Consider the following 15,504-nt stretch of genomic DNA (forward strand, 5'->3'; position numbering starts at 1 on the left):
TAGAATTTTCCAAACCTACCTTGATAGCGACGATTGTGGCCTAATGAAGTTCGTCCTTTCCTTGTACTTGTGAAAAGTTTTGTGCTGGAATTTGTTTTTACTTAGATTTTTTATGCTGTTTTTTTTTGCTGTTTATTTATTTTAATACCCTTACACAAATTATTTAGTTATTTTCCCACATTCGGTTATTCTCTATGATTAGAAATACTCTCCATTGTTATCTGCTATACATGATTGCCATGAATAATAGTTCCTTTTTTAGCAACGATATTTGTGATTTAGATCATCGCCAGATGATATTATCGTATATGGCCATCTCCCATAAGTTGTTTCAACAGATAACCGTCATTAGCTCATTTAACGTCTGTACCGTAAGAACTAGTGAGTGCAACTCACTTTGCAGAGAATTAGCATCTACACTTTGTCCAGGTGCCACGTTGTCTCATTACCCAGTACCAGAAGTCTCATTGCCTTCACTGTTCAACTATAAAAAGCCATCCTGACAGTATCACAAATTTGAAAGCGCTCTCACACGAACGATTTTTTTTATATATATATCTTAGTGGTATCATACCACCCATATGGACACCAAAATAAACTTGAGTTGTCAGATGTAATGAATTATCTGTTACCGTAAACATTTCTTATTTAGTGAGCAGTCAGTATACTGTTAGGTCCCGAGCTGTCGCCGCCGGGACCAACCAACATGACGCACCGAGACTCCCAGGAAACACAGATCTAGCACTCCCGTTTCAAGCGATCTTTTATGTATGTTTTAGAAGATACTTTATGTCCTTGTCAGAACTGTAATTACTAATGTATGTACGGCATTGCAAGCTTTCTAACCGTATGTATTTGAAACCTCTTCCAAATTTGTATATAAAATTATTAACCTCTCTTCAGGTGTGAGAAAACACATCTATCTACAGACGTCCCTCTGTTTTCCTTTTATGTCAAATTCTACTTTTCCGCTCCTAAAGACTTTCCTCTCGTAAATAAATTTATTAGCAAGAGCATTATGCAAAGGACATTTGCCATCTTTAAGTAGATTTGGCGTAAAAAGAAAAGCCTGACAACTGTTGTATCACAATACTGTATTGAAAGGAGGAACTCGTTGCTGGAATATGTTACATATCATACCTAAAGGCCCCAGTTAATCATGCTTCTATTATATTGTTAGTGAAAATACCACCATCACGGGAACGGATCTCACAAACAAGTAAAGTCCGTTTCAGAGAACGATATATGAACTTCTCTATGTTTAACTCATACCAAAAGCCTTATACCAAAAATTAGCCAAGGTGTATCCATCCAGTAAAATAAGGATGTCACAGCTTCAGAAGAAACCAACAAATGTAAAACAGCATCTGAGTTTTCTCCCACACGCTTTTACTGTTGATTCTTGATGCCTGGATACAAATACCTTGACCTTCTTTTGAAAGATTAGTAAGTGTATATCTTGAAGAGAATTGTCTTTGAACATATGGCATGGATAAGTTCCATTTATCGTTAAACAAGCATGGAATGTTTTCGTAGAAAAATTTCAACCTTTAATTTTTACAAGTATATGCAGAAACAAAGAGGCCAGGCAGGCGGGGGGGATACTGCGAGTATTTAAGGCATTTCGAAGGTGGTGATTAGTAGGTATGACTTATGATAAGATATCTGAGGTTTTGGTTAAAGGTCGACCAGTTACTGGTGTCCGCAAGAATGATTTTCCTTGATGATGACGTTGCAGATCTGCAGTGGGCATGAAGAAATTCAACAATGACTTGAGAAAATTATCTGATCATCCACCAACCCGTGCCATTGGAGGAGGGAGATCCTTGGGGGCAGACCTTAACGTAGGCCTAGTGAAGCTGCTAGATTAGGTCAGTACCGTGTTCCCAGCCGGGAATGGCAAATGGAATGTTTATGGTTATCTTGGCGCAGCTCGACCCTGCATTTTCCACACATGTAGGACAAAGCGTAGGAGGTGATGGCCGTCTTACAAAGATTAACTTAACGACATCGGTCGCTTCGGCAAGCGATGACGTCTCGAGACAGTGAATTAGATTGCTGTCTCATCCAGTGAAAAAGGACTAAGGCTTGCGTTGGTGGAGACTTCAATTTGTGGGGATTAGTATGGGACTTTTTTTAGAGCAGCTCATAGAATTGACTTCCCTTAGAATGCAGTTTGTTGTGGACATATTTGTCAGAATCGACAGACATGTTAGTAGATAGGTGATGTAAAATGGGTAACAGGCACAGTAAGAAAAAAGTAGAGATAGAAATATGCGAAATGAAAATTTTTTTATATAAATTGCCCAAGTCTCTCGTATTTTGCCTTATACTGATTTAAATTTGAATTTGAAGTTGAAAACCTATTGAGTAGGCTGGTTTTCTTTGTCCAACAAAAGAGCCAATCTATGGCCTGAAGATGACGTCCATAAGCATCCTTACCTGTGGTGCCACAGTTGTCTGCTTTGGTTAAATTCTGGCAACAAGATGGAAATACTCCAAAAAGCAAATACTTTAAAGTGTCATGCAGTATTACCTTAATATCTGTATCTATTGCTGATTTTGTCTGTTTATCTCTATGTTATTTTCTCTTGTTTACTATCTTTTCACGTATCGGCCTTCTCTTCTGCATAGGTTATTTTTTCCAAGTCGAAGATCTGTTAGGTTTGTCCCATATTTTAATTTTGCTAGCTCTCTCTTCTCAAGCAAATCAACTGCCGTATGTTTCATATTACATGCACTACATCCACGCATTCAAAATCCCAACACAATTTTGTTTTTATTTATTTATTTATTTTTTGCAATACAGTACAGGGGATGGCACTGCAGACCCCACCATGACCTTGGTCACTTGGTGACTTTTACACCACACAGAGGGACAAGAATGTTGTTATATAATTTATTTTTCCTGGTATCCCAGAGGAGTGAACGCACGGTTGCCATTTGCCGTAGGTGAATTTCTTTTGTTTGTCATATTTCAATATAATTACATTACAAAAGTTATCTATGAAGCTTTCGTCATGGGTATTGGAGTGTTGCCAACTATATGTGTCTTTAGGCGAAAAGAAACTTCTGCTATGTGATTTAGATCATTGCGTAATGTGTAAAGGAAGGTAGAAGTTTATGTATTACTTTTTTTCTTTTTTTATTCCACTTCTTTTGTTTCACGTTAACAGATCTGAGGAAGACTGTGCTAAAGGACAAAAAATAAACAAACAGATTATATTATCAAAAGAACGTAAATAGAGCAAAAGTCCCAAAAACTGAAAAAAAACTTATCGGATGGATATGAAAATTCGCATCAGAACTCAGGTAAAACATAAATCAAATAAAAGTGCTCCTAAACGCTGTTAGTGTCCCATTTAATGTTTACGTCGGTCCTCTGATCAGGAACTGCGCCGAGATGAGGCAAAAGATTAAAAAAAAAAATAGAAAAACGTTTTAGAAAGTAAAAGTTGTGCCTTCCTGTTTACACAACCACCGGTAGTTGTTTGAGTTCAAGCAAAAACATGCTCTATGAAACCTGGTGTAGTCTCTTTGACCTTTCAGGCGATGCTCTCTCTCTCTTTCTCTTTCTCTCTCGCTGTTCGTACTAAATATGGATAATAAATATTAAGCGTATTAGTGTTGTCGGACATCGTAGAATTTACTATATATGTGTATATATATATGTATGTTTCTGTACACACACGTGTATGTATATATACAGTATGTATATATATACATACACATGTGTGTATAGAAACATACATTATATATATACATATATACGGTGTATACATATAACTATATATGTATAATATATGTAATGCATGTATGTTTCTATACACACACACACACACACACACACACACATATATATATATATATATATATATATATATATATATATATATATATATATATATATATATATATATATATCAAAGTTTCCCCTAACGGGGGGCTGGTTCCAGAGGAAAAAGCAAATAATGGTCCCTCTTCATCCATACTTTTACTTCTGTACCATAAATGAACCCCATGTATACATACATTATATATATACACATACATAGGGTACGTTTATGCCATAAATGAACCCACCATGTGCCCCAGAAGTTGCTTCAAACACCTGCGCAGAAGGCGCATCAGCAGCACGTCGAACTGCACCATCTACCTCTGTCTTGCACCCACGCTCACACTTTCTGGATATTAAGGATATTCCTTTCAAGTTACTCTTTTACTCTATCTACCCCACACTTTGCAGGTCTTCCTGTTCTCCTTCCTAACATCTCTGAATTGTACACTTTTAGATAAACTGTCTCCCTCAACCAATTCCATGGGACAGAACCATCTCAAATCAGACTGATCCTCCCCTTCATCTGTGTTAACCGTTTTGCTGTTTCTTCTCTGTATCTAGACAGTCCTCAGTCATTCAGCAATTCTTCTTAAGCATCATATAATATGTAAACGATTCCACTCTACAGCTTCGTTTTATATTTGGATTTTATGCCATCCTCACTTCATTGCCATAAAGGATAGTTGGCTCATTCTCTTCATACATAATAACTTTGGCTCTCATTGACACCCCAAATCCTTTCCCAATCTTTTGCACTAACTCTGCAATCTTCCTTGGTTTGCCTATTTTATGGCTCAGTTCTTCTGTCATCCTACCGCAATTTACTATATTCACTTCCAGACGCCTGTACAAATCAACAACTTCATGGTTTCCATTTACCCTCATAACCTTATTTTAGATCAGTGTTCTTCTCTTGTAGACGCGTTCAAACTTATTAGTTACTGCAATTTCTATTTACTATCCATAGTTAGTAGTATATCATCAGCCAACATTATTCACTACATACTGTGTTTTTTACCCATTTTCTGTTCACACAACTGTGAACCTAAATCCATTGTCCATTCTCTGACTTCCTGACTGTCCATAAGTACATGAAACAGCCATGGAAACACACACTCCCATGCTGCACCCCCATTTTTATACCAAACCAATCACTCTTTTGTTTGCATATTCTTACATGTTTCAATTTTTTTTTTCATAAAAACTTCAATCCCAGCTAGTCTTTTGTATAAAAAACTTTTAATCACTCAGCAATCAGTGATAGAGTTTACATTCCTTAGTATACTGAATAATGTTATGCCCCTTTATCTTACACTGAGTTCTCTGTTACCTCTACCCTTATATAGAGAAACAGTCATTCCTCTCACTTACTCAATTGGAACTGCTCCCTTCTCTAGACATACATTACATATCTTGGTCAGCCACTTAATTATACTTTCACCACTGTATCAAAAATCTTACCTGGAAACCCATCAACACTTGCTTGTTCGTTCTTTAATCAAATTAATTGCTTCCTTATATCCTGGACAGTCATTTCTACAAGCATGTCAAACTTATGCCAACAAACTTCACTCTACGCCATTCAGTAGCACCTCTCTTCCATCCACCATAGTCTGTACATCTTGAAAATACTCACTCCACTAACCCAGTGCCACTTTTCACTTCAAACATCACGTAATCTGAGATCCATTTGTTTATTAACCGTTCTCTCTTCGTTTATTCCCCTTTAGAACGCATTTTTATTTTCTTAAAGTTCTTCCTCACCTTTTCTCTTATATTTTCAATACTCGTTTTCTTTTGCCTCTCCCAGTCTTCTTGGCTAACCTATCCATCCTCCTGTATAACTGTACGTGATCTCCTCTGTCATATACTGTAATTTCAGGTCAGACAACCTTTTTTTCTTCACTGAAAGTCTCATTTCCTTATCCTACCATTAAAATGAAAGACACACATGCGTGCCTACTTACATCTGCATGCTTTTGAAAAGTTGACCGTCTTCGAAAGTGAGCTAACATGCTGATTCCACAATGCCCTAGGGTAAGGACCGAGGTGCACGCCACATTTCCTTGAAGTGTTACAATTCTGATTTCGTGATGTCCTCGGGAAAATTGAAAAGGTCACGTTCTGTTGATATATACTCGTACTTTACAAAATTACTACGATTCATTTAATTTGATTTATTAGAATAATTCTTGAATGATAAAATTAACTTAAGAATGTTCACATAACGGGATTCTTGGCACCTACATGATCACTGTATAGTTAATGTCTAAAATTCGTATTGGCCTATTGATGGCTGAAACAGCTTTCAGCATAAGAAACATAAATCGAGAGGCATAGCAGCAGTTTTCGTCATTTTGTTCAAAACTTCAGTGTTGAAAATAGGAGGTGCAGAAAACTGGGAAATGTTGTCTCAATAATAGATGCCGCAGATGTAGATGCATTAGCAGTTAATACAAATTGTCGCTGAGAAAGATTGTGTCCATGATGTATGATATAATGTACACGCAATTTCAACATGTCGATTATTGTGTTTTGCATAAAAATTTAGACTATCTGTATCCCAATTTGTTTCCGCTACCTTGCCGAGGATGCTATATTCAACCAAATAGCCACTGCTCACAACCCTTTGGTGATGCCTCAGCCTCTGTATTTGAACTTTCGTGCTTGAAGAGAAACTCGGCCCCACTTTCTCTTCGCTAACTTCTTTACTGTTTAGGCATCTTCTTTACTGTTTAGGGATCATTGAAAGAAAACTGTTTCCTACTTGTTAGTTTTCTGTAAAAGAAAAGTATCGTGCTGGCTTTATCTGTCCGTCTGCCCTCAGATCTTAAAAACTACTGAGGCTACAGAGTTGCAAATTGGTAAGTTGATCATCCACCCTCCAATCATCCAACATACCAAATTGCAGCCCTCTAACCTCAGTAGTTTTTATTTTTATTTAAGGTTAAAGTTAGCCATAATCGTGCATCTGGCAACGATGTAGGACAGGCCACCACCGGCCCGTGGTTGAAGATTCATGGGCCGCGGCTTATACAGCATTATACCGAGACCACCGAAAGATAGATATATTTTTTGTGGCCTTGATTATACACTGTACAGAAAACTCGATTGCCCTGAAGAAACTTCGGCGCATTTTACTTGTTGTCTCATAGAGATGACTTTTCTCTCCGCTGAATTTGACGCCAGTTATCTTGTCTGTTCTTCTCTTCTGCTCATAAGGACGTTCTCATCTGTCGTCGTTTGATGTGCACTGTTGTTCATGGTGGATTGTGTTGATAGTAATAATGATAATGAAAATATGTCGTTTTGTGTTACACTTAAGTTAGGTAGAATTTAACAACTTTATATTGTGGGTAATGAAAAAAAAGCAGGATTATTGCAAGTGGAATGAATGACCGACTTAACTGCGCTCCCACTGTTACGATCATTTGTCTGATAACCAGCAAGATACCACCCCTCCCCCTCTCTCTCTCTCTCTCTCACACACACACACACACACACACACACACACACACACACACACACACACACACACACACACACAGTCGGCCTGACAAACGATATCGGCACGCAACAGTGAATAATGAATGATTTCCCTTATGGTTAATCAATACCACATTTATATAAGGGCCGAGTCAAGGACAGGACTCCTGTCTTAAACACTTCCATAGCCCAGTTACCCTCCTTTCCAGTCCTCACTATGTAACTTGATTGTTTGATCATAAGTTATCTGGCGTTACATACGTAAGTTGAGTTCCCCCTCTTCCCTCCTCCTAAACCATCTGGATTATACGCCCGTCTTAATTTACCGGTTGTCTGCTTATTACTACACATGTAACGCTGTGGTCGTGGTTGTACAAGAATCAAACTAGACGAATTCTTTGCTTGTTGATTTAGACGCTAAGTCATCACTCACCTGAAATTTTGGTACAGGACCTTTTCCCTTTTTTTTCTTTTACTATTTCTGCTCTATAGTGTGGTTGGTTATGTGTATATAATTGTGTATCATGTAATGTTTGTTCATGTTTATAAGATGCTTAAAGACAATTGTATGCATGCACTTCGTACATATAGGTAAAAATTAAACATGTTTTTTACGTGCTAACACACTTTCCAATAAATGTAAAACATATAAATAAACTTGAATAATATTACAACATAGACACACTCGGGAAATTCATACGAGTTCATCATTTTCATATTTGCTTTCCTCTAAGATTTCTCGAAGAAATCCATTTTTTCAGAAAATCATTTTACTCTGATTTATTCACGAGTCCTCGGGATATTTTTCATGTACTTTTTTTTTCTTTCCAAGGATGAACTATCACGTACGAAAGATTTTCTTTGTGTTAAAAGTCAAGAATTTTAGTAATCAACTCTAAACTAAATTTTACCTTTTGCTTCCGTCTGCTTGAACATTTTCCTCACAGGTTTCCAGGGCATTGTCAGTATAAAAGTCACGTCGCAAATACAAGTTTTACTTGATGCGTTTACAGGCAAAAACCTCACCAGATCGTGTGACATTGCAATCAGTTCACCTCACAAATACTGCGAAGAGAAACCCATTGCCTAATAGAAAAGCGATGGCAAAAAAAAGAAGAAAAAAAAAAACTCGCTTTTGGGAGCAACGACTGGACCCAGAGGCTCCGGATTGCATCGTGGCTCATTAATACAACTAGGACTCTTGGGTGTAGGAGCCAGGAATCCAGTTCCTCCTTTTTGTACTCGGGAGAGTTCACTTTCATTTTCGTCGGTATTTTAAAGCTCCTTTTCCTGACCCTCGTCTGTGCTTTGAAATAAAGACCTTGGCCTATTTTATGTTAGTTATGACCGTTTAGAACAATACTGTATATAGAAATGTGTTTTAGTCTTCTGTAAAAGAAAACTGTTGAGATGGCTTTGTCTGTCCTTCCACACTTTTTTCTGTCCGCCCTCAGATCTTAAAAACTACTGAGGCTAGAGGGCTGCAAATTAGTATGTTGATCATCCACCCTCCAATCATCAAGCATACCAAATTGCAGCCCTCTAGCCTCAGTAGTTTTTATTTTACTTGAGGTTAAGGTTAGCCATGTATCATGCGTCTGGCAGAGCTTTCCGGAGGCGTCGCCGACGCACCTTCACTTGACCGCGTCTGGGGAGCAACTGAGCGCAGAGCAGAGAGCTTCATACAGCAGTATACGCTGTACAGACTCGATTACGCTGAAGAAACGTCGGCGCAGCTTTTGCTTGTTTTATTGTTATATTCAAGTTTTTGTAAACCATTAGCAAAATAAAAATAAAAAAAGAAACATTTCATACAGAAACGAAATCATTGTATACTTATAACCATACACCTATTGATGACAAAAAGTAAGTGCTTTTTTGTTTAGCACCAGAAAGAACCCAGACCTCAGACATAAGACCAGAACATAAACAACAGATCTCCTTTGCATTGTTGTTAATGTGGACAATAGGGCCCGCTGCTAAATTAGTCAGTTGCTTTAACTTCGTCAAGTTCATGCGAGTGCATTTCGTTTTGACTACAGCTGTTGAAAGCCATATACTGGATATGCAGCTAATGTTTACGTTCACGGTGAACCTATTTTTCCAATGAGCACGTTCTTTTTTTCTTTTTCGTACCCTTCACAGTCAGTATGTTATTAATGTCCCAGAATGCTGTGCGGGTTTTGGTAATTAAATTAGTCATGAACATCCTATTTCACTAAAAAGCATGTTTCGGTACGAATACTCTCTCTCTCTCTCTCTCTCTCTCTCTCTCTCTCTCTCTCTCTCTCTCTCTCTCTCTCTCTCTCTCTCTCTCTCTCTCCCTCCTCGCTTGCTGGTTTTTATTTAGTAAAATATCTTCGGAAATAAAATATTTTGTTTAAAGCCGCTTTGATTCCTCCTTTTCATTATGATTTTTTATGAAAAAAAGAACGGCCGGAGTGGTGTTTACATTTCCAATGCCTGAAAATTCAGTGGTTTATTTCATTAATAATTCAGCCAGCAGTACTTCTCCTCAACTAAAAATTTGTTGTACTCCATATACAAACAAACCAGATTTAATTTTTTTCTACTTGACTTGGCTTCAGAACCAGACACCTGTGTATTCTTGAGATAATGTTGCTACCACTGATCTGATGATCAGCTTCCTCACACCGTAATTTCCTTTTCACACTGTAAATGTGTGAGCCTCATAGTTTGGGGCATAAAAGTTTATGAGATTCACCTCCACTTGGTGCTTGATGGTACCAATTGTTACCTATTCCAGCTCTCTTACAACTTTTTAAGTAGACCTGCTTCTTTGATATCCTTCTAAACTAATATACATGCATGTATACACACAATCTCACTGCTGTCTACCTCAACCTTCATATTGCTGAATGGGCTATGTTCGAAAATTCCATATATCGAATCTATTAAGGTTTTTATATTCCCAAAGTCTCTTTCACAGCATCTTCTTTTTTAGAGAGTTCATGCAATTACGAACTTTCATAGTTTCTCTTTCTCTATAAATTTGATTTTAAGAACTTTTTAAAGGAAGACTAAACCCGTACAAAGCCCAGTGCCCTCTGCACTTAATTTCTGACTTTTCATATACTTTGTCCGATCCGATCTAACTTCATCTTATAATCATGACGTTTATTACCCTATCTTTCATTTCGACACTCTGTGTATCCAGATTGTTTCGACCATGCCCGAAAGCTATCTTATCATCAGAGCTCTGGTTTGGCTCATAAAGATCAGTGTTCCTTTCCCTCTGCGTAACTTTGTCTCAGATAGTTAACCGTCATATAGGCTTCATTGTTCCAAGTTTGAAATATTTTGCTCTCTCTCTCTCTCTCTCTCTCTCTCTCTCTCTCTCTCTCTCTCTCTCTCTCTCTCTCTCTCTCTCTCTCTCTCTCTGTGTGAAAAAGATTTAGAGGATGTCCAACTAACCTGTGACACTGTCTATACATTAATAGTTCAGATCCTCTTTATCTTTCCTGTAAAATAGCTTCAGTTTTTTTTTTTATAAAAAAAAAGTAATGGCTCATTTTTATGTACAGATCTTAATTATGACTCTCCTCCTCCTCCTAGGTGCTCTCGTAACAACGTGAGACAGCATGTTTCCATATATGATGCTGTGAGAATGACGTAGCTTGAATTTTTGAACTCATCATGCTTTTGTTCTACTTAAATTGTGTTACCTCACATCTTCCTTGTGCATCTCTGCGGCATCTTTCGGAATTTAGGAATTTGACTTTCATGATTTTTATCCTTTTCTTTCAAAAATCGGTCTCTAAATGAAAAATGTTCAAACCTACTCGTAAGTAACCATGTATTCGTTTGACCAAAAAAGAGGGACTATTTTAGTTGGTGGAGACCCAGAGAGGTCTAAAGATTCTTCCATTCTTGGGGGTTGAATTCATAAGGACGTCAGTGGATTGCACCTGAAGGCAAATCAGAAAAAGACCAGAGAAAAGAGAAGGGCCCCTACGACCTGTAGAGAAGTCGCATTGCCCATAATTCCCAAATAAAAAATAAAAGAGAGAGAAGACGGTGACGGGAGGGGAGCCGAGAAAAGGTTGAAGGTAGATGTCCTTTTTTCAAGAAAATCGGGTCATCTCCTTCACCACTTAACCTACTGGATGAATTATGAACACACCTTCACCCGGCTGCAAAAACTGGGTCTCGTAATATTTTTTTTTCAAGTAACATTGTTTGGGTTGGAACCTATGTCTTGTATCTTTATCCCTCGAAGAACACCGGTGAACCTGTCATCTGGAGCTGCGTCTAAATGCTGCCAACAGACGTTTTTCGTCATCCTTGAGGTGTGGGAACCACTGCAACAAGCTTGACGAGACAACTTTGATTTTGGAAGTAGAACTCATTTCCTCATGCCTCCGAATCCGATGACTTTTGTTGTTTTCTTTCTCTGGAAGTTTCCGGTTTCAGCTGTCGAAGGGTGCGTCTTATACTCAGTGTGGTTGCAGGCAGAACCCAGTCTATCGCCATGTGACTTTTATTTCTCTCTCTCTCTCTCTCTCTCTCTCTCTCTCTCTCTCTCTCTCTCTCTCTCTCTCTCCAAGTGTGCATGTGTGTGTTTGTTACCTTTTTTTTACAATTAAAGACTAGAAATAATACTACTTTACATTTTTCGACTAGATAAAACATGTACATAATTGGTCGTGTTTCCTTACAAATGAATTTATAGAAAAAGTATGCTTAAAAAAGCTTTAGCTACAATTATGTGTATGTATGTATATATATATATATATATATATATATATATATATATATATATATATATATATATATATACATATATATGTATATATATACAGTTTATATATATGTGTGTATATATATATATATATGTATATGTATGTGTATATATATATATATATATATATATATATATATATATATATATACATATATATATATATATTATTTGTGTGTGTGGCATCCCATGAAATCTTATGTGGTTTTCATCTGGTAGATAGGGAATTTCTTCGCCAAGGTCCTCCTGTCCACAATTATGATATAGTGCTGTACTTTTGAGGGAGTGCTGATCACTCATATCTGTCGTTTCTCTTCTCTCTCTCTCTCTCTCTCTCTCTCTCTCTCTCTCTCTCTCTCCCCTTTATCATCGGCGACCCACAACAATCAACTGCCACCTACTACATACTTCACGGTACAGACTTTTGGTTAATAGAAGTATAATGGATTCTGAAGTAAGAACATCTCTATGTTCGGGTCTACTCGCTTGTAAGAAGTGTGCTGGCACCTGCGCTGTAAGCCCACAGAGAGAGGGAGAGAGAAACAGGTAAGATTAATGTCTATCACTTCTAGTCCCATTAATTATTTAGTTGCTAGGTTAGCCAGCCCTCTTCCAGAATACCACAGGATTCTCAGTCTTTTCACATCGGGTTGTGTAGTTCAACTGATGCCCAGGACCAGTTTTTTTTTTTTTTTTTTTTTATTTCAACGGCTACCTTATTTGGAGTGCACGAGGCGGGGATATAGGGCAACAAATACGTAACGTTACTAAGTTACAGCTCGGTACGACATAAATTTCAGTAATTACACTTTCGGACTTTCACTGAGAGAAGAAAAGACTATAGTCAGTGGGAGGTAATTGATGTTCGTTTCTGACCAATGAAAACTTAATTTAAGGCTTCAGGGCCTTATTAGGGTTCATTACCACGATCAGTCTGCTGAAATTTGTTACAGGTTTCAGTAATAACTGGAGTTCTACAAGGTTAGGATGCTAATATTTCCACCAGCTTTCCTCCTTTGGATCCGTTCTCTCGATTATTCATAATGTGGTTCTATGTTTCTCTACGATGATATATTGGTGTAGAGAACCTTCTTGGCAAGTACAAATTTTCTCTATTCTAGATATTTCATTGACAGGCTTATATGTATGCAAATAATATACTCGTATAATATTTTTTCTATTTGAACGTAATTTTCGTCATTTTACTCCAAAATAATCTCCTCATCTATGTGCACAGTACGATGATAGTTGAGTCATTATTTTATCTTACACTGGTAATAGAGAGAAGGAAAAAACATTGTTTTTGCAATGGTTTCGTAATTGTTACTCTACTATAACGAGTAACTGGTATCTTTTTCGGATTATCAAACCTTGAGTTCTCTCTCTCTCTCTCTCTCTCTCTCTCTCTCTCTCTCTCTCTCTCTCTCTCTCTCTCACACACACACACACACACACACACACACACACACACACACAATGTATATTATACATACACTAGCGAGAGGCGTGCCCTATGCTGCGCGCGAGGCAGGAAGGCAGTTGATGGACTCCCTGTTTAAACGCGGCTGCCAGTCTTGAACTAGGTAATTCGTCTTAAGGACTTCTCTTCGGGTGTTTCTTTGACCTCATACAAATCAACGTTGCAATACCTATGGTCATCGTCGCCATTAATAAACAATGTGGCCTCAAGGGAATAAAAAATAAAAAAAACATAAAATATCCAAGAAATTTATAAAATGGTAAGAATACACTGACGATACGTTATAAATTTTCAAGAAAACCAGATTCCTCCGCGAACTTCAAAATATCCTCTCCGAGATCCCTGAAAAGAGGATAATTACCCTCTTCATCAATGAGCTCTGAGAAGAAACGATTTCTTAAGTTCCTAAGGTTGGGAAACTGAACCAGCACAAAGTGCTACACAGAGACTGATGACAATAATACGAAATACACTTTCCTTTGAATGAATTCTTGCCATGTGAGAATTTTGATACAAACTAATTGGTGCAGAGTAGAGTATAAAAATTAAAAAAAAAAAAAGCCTTGGTGGCTTTTGGGCCCTATCCTTGAAGTTCTTGGGCCCTCTCCAGGCCCGCTTCCCGTGCCTGGCAGAATACCTGCCTTCCTCTGAGGAAACAGCCTCTGGATCGGACCATTCCCTTCAAGGCTGCCCTTAAGAGACAGGCGAGCCTTGGAGGGCTTTCGGGCCTCATCCTTGAAGTTCTTGGGCCCTTTCTAGGCCTCCTTCCCCAGCCTGGCAGGATACCTGCCTTTCTCTGAGGGAGCAGCTTCTGGATCGGACCATTCCCTTCAAGGCTACCCTCAAGAGATTGACGAGCCTTGGGGGCTTTTGGGACTTATCCTTGAGGTGCTTGGGCCCTCTCCAGGCCTGCTTCCCTAGCCTGGCAGGTTATCTGCTTCCTCTGGGGAAGCAGCCTCTGGGTTGGACCCTTCCCTTCAAGGCTGCCCTCAAGAGACTGGTGAGCCTTTGGGGTTTTCGCACCTCATTCTTGAAGTTCTTGGGCCCTCTCTAGGCCCGCTTCCCCAGCCTGGCAGAATACCTGCCTTCCTCCAAGGAAGCAGCCTCTGGATCAGACCCTTCCCTTCAAGGCTGCCCTCAAGAGACTGGCTAGCCTTGGAGGCTTTTGGGCCTCATCCTTGAAGTTCTTGGGCCCTCTCCAGGCCCGCTTCCCCATCCTGGCAGGATACCTGCCTTCCTCTGAGGAAGCAGCCTTTGGGTCGGACTCTTTCCTTCAAGGCTGCCCTCAAGAGACTGGTGAGACTTGGGGATTTTGGGCCTCATCCTTGAAGTTCTTGGGCCCTCTCCAGGCTCTCTTCCCCAGCCTGGCAGGGTATCTGTCTTCCTCCGAGGAAGCAGCCTCTGGGCCGGACCCTTCCCTTCAAAGTTACCCTCAAGAGTCTGGCGAGCCTTTGGGGATTTTGGGCCTCATCCTTGAAGTTCTTGGGCCCTCTCCAGGCACGCTTCCCCATCCTGGCAGGATACCTGCCTTCCTCTGAGGAAGCAGCCTTTGGGTCGGACTCTTCCCTTCAAGGCTACCCTCAAGAGTCTGGCGAGCCTTGGGGCTTTTGGACCCCATCCTTGAGGTGCTTGGGCCCTCTCCAGGCCTGCTTCCCCATCTTGGCAGGATACCTGCCTTCCTCCGAGGAAGCAGCCTCTGTGTCGGACCCTTCCCTTCAAGGCTGCCTTCAGGAGACTGGCGAGCCTTGGGGGCTTTTGAGCCTCATCCTTGAGATGCTTGGGCCCTCTCCAGGCCTGCTTCCCCATCCTGACAGGATACCTCCCTTCCGAGAAAGCAGCCTCTGGGTCGGACCCTTCCCTCCAAGACTGCCCTCAAGAGACTGTCGAGCCTTGGGGATTTTGGGCCTCATCCTTGAAGTTCTTGGGCCCTCTCCAGGC

At 39.4% G+C, this 15,504-nt stretch overlaps 1 long non-coding RNA gene across 1 annotated transcript in view; it reads left to right on the forward strand.

The window, feature by feature from the left end:
- Nucleotides 1-15,504, forward strand: part of LOC136832785 (uncharacterized) — a 445,886-nt gene that overhangs the window by 342,385 nt on the left and 87,997 nt on the right. The window lies entirely within an intron of this gene.

Source organism: Macrobrachium rosenbergii, chromosome 50, assembly GCF_040412425.1.
Source record: "Macrobrachium rosenbergii isolate ZJJX-2024 chromosome 50, ASM4041242v1, whole genome shotgun sequence".
Classification (NCBI taxonomy): Eukaryota; Metazoa; Arthropoda; class Malacostraca; order Decapoda; family Palaemonidae; genus Macrobrachium; species Macrobrachium rosenbergii.